The 6,000-nt window shown below is 43.9% G+C and overlaps 1 long non-coding RNA gene across 1 annotated transcript in view; it reads left to right on the top strand.

The window, feature by feature from the left end:
* The first annotated feature begins 711 nt into the window (after nt 1-711).
* The window catches only part of LOC104874630, a 79,460-nt gene continuing 74,171 nt past the window's right edge, over nt 712-6,000 (top strand). The window contains exon 1 of the long non-coding RNA XR_783798.1: nt 712-879. This is a non-coding gene — a long non-coding RNA (uncharacterized LOC104874630). The remainder of the gene's footprint in view (nt 880-6,000) is intronic.

Here is a 6,000-nt window from a genome sequence, read left to right as displayed (position 1 = left end):
CATAATGGATCCCGATTATTAGTAATTACTTAGAAAATCTATACTTCAATAAATTGGAGAATCCAGAAGAAATAGATTCCTAGATACGCATGAATTACCAAAACTGAAGTGCAAAAGCATAAAAACCCTGAAAAATCCAATACCAAGCAATGAAATCGAATCAGTACCCACAACTCCAAGCCAGTGTCAGGTATAGAAATATTCACCTTTGATCCGAGTGAGGAGGTTTTGAGGCAGAAATTCAGAAAAAGACAAGCCTCTGCTCCAAGAATCTGCCTGACCCTAGGTAACTCTCCTCTGACACCACCCTCTCCCTCAGGAATGTGACCCCACATCCTTCCCAAGTGACAGAAGACATGGTCTAGGCAGTCCATCTCCAGACATCTCCTCCTTTGAGGAGATAGCTTCTTGTCTTGTCACTGATACAATTCACAGCTAAAGGCTGTGAATTAGTTTTATTACATCCTGACATCCTGGGAACATGGGGCATTGTTTCTCTCAAGGCTAAGATAACAAAATGACTTGGGAATAACTAAGTGCCTTTGTTTCTTGTTTATGTAACTTTCTTGCTACACACCAAAGATTGTATATAAGGGACCTTCTTGTCTTTGTGCTTTTGCTCATTTTGAACAAAGAGTCTTTTTAGCAGTGCATACCCTTTAAATAAAATCCTCCTGAATCCCATTTGGTCTGTCCTGTCTCTTAGAATTCTGTAACAGGTTCAGTGCATTACAGAGATGCATGAGCCCTGAGCATCCATCACTGGAGCCATTAGCTGAGTCCCTGTGACTCCTTCTCCCTGTCACTCATCCGCTGAGCTTGGGAAAAGGCTCAGTCCAGGAGCTGAAGAGGGTCTGAGTCAGCAGGGGAAGAACAGAGGTAAATGGAGAGTTTTGCAGTTCAATTTTTATAAACATCTTTGTTTATTATTTATTTTTCAATAATATACTTTAATTTTAGGCTTATAGAAAAATTGAGCAGAAAATTCAGTGTTCATGCATTCCCTAAGCCTTCCCCTACAAGTCTTCTCTATTATTATCTTGCTTTTATATGGTATATTGATTATAATTGATGGTCCAATATTAATACATAATTATTAACAAAAAGTCTATGATTTACATGAAGTGTCACTCTTTAGTGTGCATTCTATGGGTTTGGACATGGCATGTATCAACCATTACAGTACATACAGAATAGTTTCCCTGTCAGAGTCCTCTATGTTCTACTCATTCAGCCCCCTCCCTTTCTGGTAGCCACAGAATTGTCTCTAGAGTTCTGTCTTTCCTAGGAAATCATATATTAGAATTCTGTGTATATATTTGCTTCTTTCACTCTTTAATATGTATTGAAGACCTTTCATGCCTCTTTGTTTGCTCATGTTTAAAAAATTATTGAATAACATTTCATTGTCTGTATAAATCACAGTTCATTTACCTACTGAAGAACAATTTGGTTGCTCCCAAATTTGGAATTTATGAATAAAGCTACTCTGAACATTCATGTGGGCATAAATTTTCAGTTCCTTTATGTAAACATTGAGCATAATGACTGAATCATATGGTAGAGTATGTGTAGTTTTGTGGGAAACTTCCTGTCTTCCAAAGTATGCAGCTGCACAGTCTGTATTCCCACCAGAAATGAAAGTTCCTGCTGCTCCACATCCTCACTAGCATTTGGTGTTGCCAGTGTTCTAGATTTTATCTGTTTTCTTCTTGACTGATCTTTTCTGTTGTTATGTTTTTATTTTTTAACAGGTCTTAGTGGCTTTTCTTGTTGCTGAGACAAAATATCTGACACCCAAAGTTAAAGGAAGAAAGGTTCATTTGGTTCACAGACTGTAGAGGTTTCAGCCCATAGTTGGTTGGCCCCAAGGCAGGGCAGCATAGCAGAGGGGCATCACAGAGGAGAAACACTCCAAGGCAAGCAGGCAGGTGAGAGTGAGAGCACATGAGCCTTCTTTCTGTTGTTTATATTTTATGCAGGATACCTATTTTAGGGTGGGTGTAGCACTCACCCTTAATCCTAACCAGAACTGTGCCAAATCAAGCAGTGGACTAGTTTAGTAATCACACAGTCTTGATTCCAGCATCACACACTCTATATCCAGCCACCTCTGAAAAGCACCCCCTATGACTGCAGGAGGTTTTGAGGGCACATCTAGATACAAGCTATAACAATTAGTATATATTTGTAATACATAATTTCATCACATTGCTTATGGGGAGTTGGTATACGTACATAACATATCTTGGCTGTTTTTATCATCCTCTGCCCTCCCTTCCTTCCCCTCCCCCTACTCTTGGCCCTCTTCCCACTTTAGAAAGTTCTGTTTCCCTATTCCCTATTATTTGTCTTTTGTTTTGCTCTTTATTGATATTTTGGGTTCCTCCTATAAGAGAAACCATGTGATATTTAAACTTGTGTGTCTGGTTTATTTCACTTAACATTACGGTTTCAAAGTACATCCGTTTTCCCACAAAATGACTTGAATTTATCCTTCTTTGTGGCAAAGTGGTACTCCATTTTAATAAGTGTATAGTAGTGTCTTCTTGCTTTAATATATAGTTTTCTAATAATATGTGATATTGAATACCTTATCATAACCTTATTTGCCATCTGTGTATACTCTTTGCTGAAGCGCCTTGATCTCTTGCCCAATTTATGTTCCAGTTGTTTGTTTTCTTATCATTTTAAGAGTTCTTTATATATTTTGGATACCCAGTCTGCTAAGCGTTTTACAAAGATTTCCCAGTTTGTGATTACCAAATCACAAAAATAGAAGTTTTTATTTTAATCATGCCATCTTTCTTGTTCTTAGCATCTTAGTGTGGTTTATTTGTCACAACAAATGACCCAATAGTCATATATTACTATAGCTAATATACATAGTTTATTCCTATTTTCTTATGTTCTTTACCTGTCTCAGGATCCCCATCTGGAACACTGTATCACACTTTATCTCTGTGTCTTCTTGGGATCCTCTTGGCTATGAAAATTTCCCAGGCTTTCCATGTTTTTGTTGATCTTGACAGTTTTGAAGAATATAATTCAGATGTTTTGTAGACAAACTTGAAGTTTGTCTGATACTTTGCTTACGATTAAAGCCATGGATCTCTGGAAGATTCCATTAGGTAAAATGCTCCTACCAAGTGTGCAAAGTATCACCACCACTCTGAAGTAGTGTTTATCAAGTTTCCCACTGTGAGTCTGTTTTTATCTTCCCTTCCCTCTTTAGAAAGCAGTGATTTTTTGGCAGAACTTTTCAGCATGAGATTCTCAGAAAGGGTTTCCCCACAGGAAGAGGCAGATAGGACTACCAGTGCTCCACACATTTTCACTCACTCATCTACTCAACCACCAAACACAACATCCACCAGGTGCCTACCCCATGGAGACCCTGGTGTGATCCTTGCCCTCAAGAAACCTATGGTCTACTGGAAAGACAGGTGACTACACAAACAAGAACAACACACACACAATCATGTTGTCACAAGAGCAGTGGGGCTGGTGCAGAAAGCATGGAATACACTAATGAGGAGCTAGCTTAGCTGGGCGGCACTGTCTGGGACCCAATGTGTGCCAGAGACATCAGCGGGCAAAGAGGGGATGAAAAGGTCAATCACAACTCACTAGGAGGCCTAGGTGGTGTGGATGAAGAGAAGCTAAGCTGGCCTTGCTTTCAGCTCTCTGCCCATCTTCAAGGGTCATTCTTCACCAGATGCTACACAAAGTCAGGGCTTGCATCCTGTATTTTGTGTCTCTACTTACTGTAGGTTGACTGACAGAATTGGGGCATTCATGGAGATTTGTGCCATTTGTTTGGGACATCAAACAATCCCATGTGCCCAAGCTTCTGTATTTCTAAAAAGGGTGTGTTTAGGGACAGGAAGGGGAAGAGCACTTGGAAGTAAGAGAGAAAAGGTGATGTCAGTCAGCAAGGATGCGTGAGAACAGATGAAATGGGCCCAGGACCTGGGGAGTCAGAAACAGATAGGAAGATGCTTTGAGGGAAGTAGGTCAGATTTCAGATTTCTGAGCTTTCAGTTCAGCCCCAAGAGAACCTGATAAAGCTGCAATTTTTTCAGAGAATAGGGAAGCAGATGTTACCAAGTTATGCTTAGCTTACAGGCACAAGCAAGTGACAGCTGCAGACCCCTGGCCGTGCTAGCTCTGCAGCCTTGACCATGGCTGAGCAGTGGGACCCACAGCAGCCTCAGGCTAGGCAGAGAGATACGAGAGAGAAGGAAAAGAGGATGAATCTTGTGGAAAGAAGGCAACCTACCCTCAGCTGAGACCAGAGGAGGTGTGCAGGTTGCTGGCTCGTGTTCACAACACAGCTAACAGAAGGAGGGAGGGAGGGAGGGAGGAAAGGGGCTTTGGCACCCAAGCCTCAGGCTCCTCTCCCACCCACGCTGACCTCCACACCCATGATGTTCTTTTTGCTCCCTCCTACCATCTGACCCCTAGGATCATTCTCACCTTGGCTTGTTTCAAAGTTATCCCTTACACACACACATATACACATCTGCACACATAAGGACATATGTGTAAAGCACACATGTGCACTATATGCATACACATACATACACATCCGAGTGTCTGTCATTGACTCAAGTGACATTTATCCTACTTACCCAGGTCACATGGGTCCTGACCTCTACAGACTCCTGACTGGTAGGTGCCACTGATTGCCTGACCCCATATGACAGGCCTAGTGATCCTGAGGTGCAGGAACCATATTAATCCCTGAGGGTGACACACTCTGTGCAGCTCCTGGCTCCTGAGCCCATGTCCCTCCACTGTGCTAATGGGCCCCTCATTACAGAAAAAGAAAATCAGGGGGAAAGGGTGTGCTTCTTTTAGAGAAGAGGGCATGAGCAGAGGAAAAGGGCTCTCCGATGTTGTGGTCTCAACCACAGCCAAGATGGGATCCCTGGGGCCATGGTGTCAGAGTCTGACATGAGCTTGGTAAACCTTTAAACCAGGGCAGCTGGATTTGGGCCCCAGCAGCCTCACCTGTCTGCTGTGTAGTTCTGACTAGCAGGTACATCTGTCTGTTTGAGGTTGCTATAGCAGACACCTGAGGCTGAGCAACCCACAAACTGAGGGTGCTTTGTTCATAGTTCTGAGGTTCAGCTGCATGGCACCACATCTGCCCCTTACTGGTGCAGGCCTCATGCCAGCTGTCATCACAGTGATAGGACATGCAGGGAAGGACTTGGGGGTGAGGGAGACGCCAGGCTCCCTCATAACAGATTTCACAAGAACTAAGTGTCCTGTGAGACAGACACAAATTCCTTCAGGGTCACACCCCCAGACTTGATTACTGTACACTGGGCCTCACTTCTGAAGATGTCCACCACCTCAGCACCCACGCAGGGGACAAAACTTGCAGTACATGAACTTTTGGGAACAACAGACACCTAGTCTGCTCAATACCCTCTTCCTCACATTCCTCATTGACAAGCTGGCTTATGTGGTTCACCGCCCCAGGTACTCACGAGAACTGAAAGAATTCACAAATGTGAAGCACTGAACGTGCTGGGTAAGGTTAGGCTCTCTCCGAGCCAGCCCTAGAGCGAGCTCAGAGGGCAGCTCACCAGGCCCAGATGGTGCCAGCCCAATAGCCCCCCCAGCCACAGTGGGCAATATTCTGACTTATCCATCCCTGAACTGTCCACACACTCTGGCACCAGCACTGTTACTGGCATGCCCACCTGGCGGCTTCCTGGGTACTATGGTGATGAAGAGTGGAATGAATGCAAAGCACATGGCCTCCAGATTTATTCAGCCTCATGTAGACAGAGCCATGATTAACTCCTGCACAGAGTATTGGGTGGGCCCTGGGGAGCTGGTCATGCTCTGCAGACAGAGTCACTTGGCCTGCAGCCTGTGAGGCTGAGGTGGAGGCGAAGCCCCGGCTCCAGTGTAGAGACCGAGGGCCTTACCGGCTGAGTTACATGGAGCAAGTCCATCAGCTCCAGTTTCTTCATTGGCTAA

Source organism: Fukomys damarensis, unplaced genomic scaffold (genome assembly GCF_012274545.1).
Source record: "Fukomys damarensis isolate Sample0158 unplaced genomic scaffold, DMR_v1.0_HiC HiC_scaffold_16, whole genome shotgun sequence".
In the NCBI taxonomy this organism is placed as follows: Eukaryota; Metazoa; Chordata; class Mammalia; order Rodentia; family Bathyergidae; genus Fukomys; species Fukomys damarensis.
Note: the sequence above shows the minus strand (reverse complement) of the source record. Positions and strands in the feature narration are given on the sequence as shown.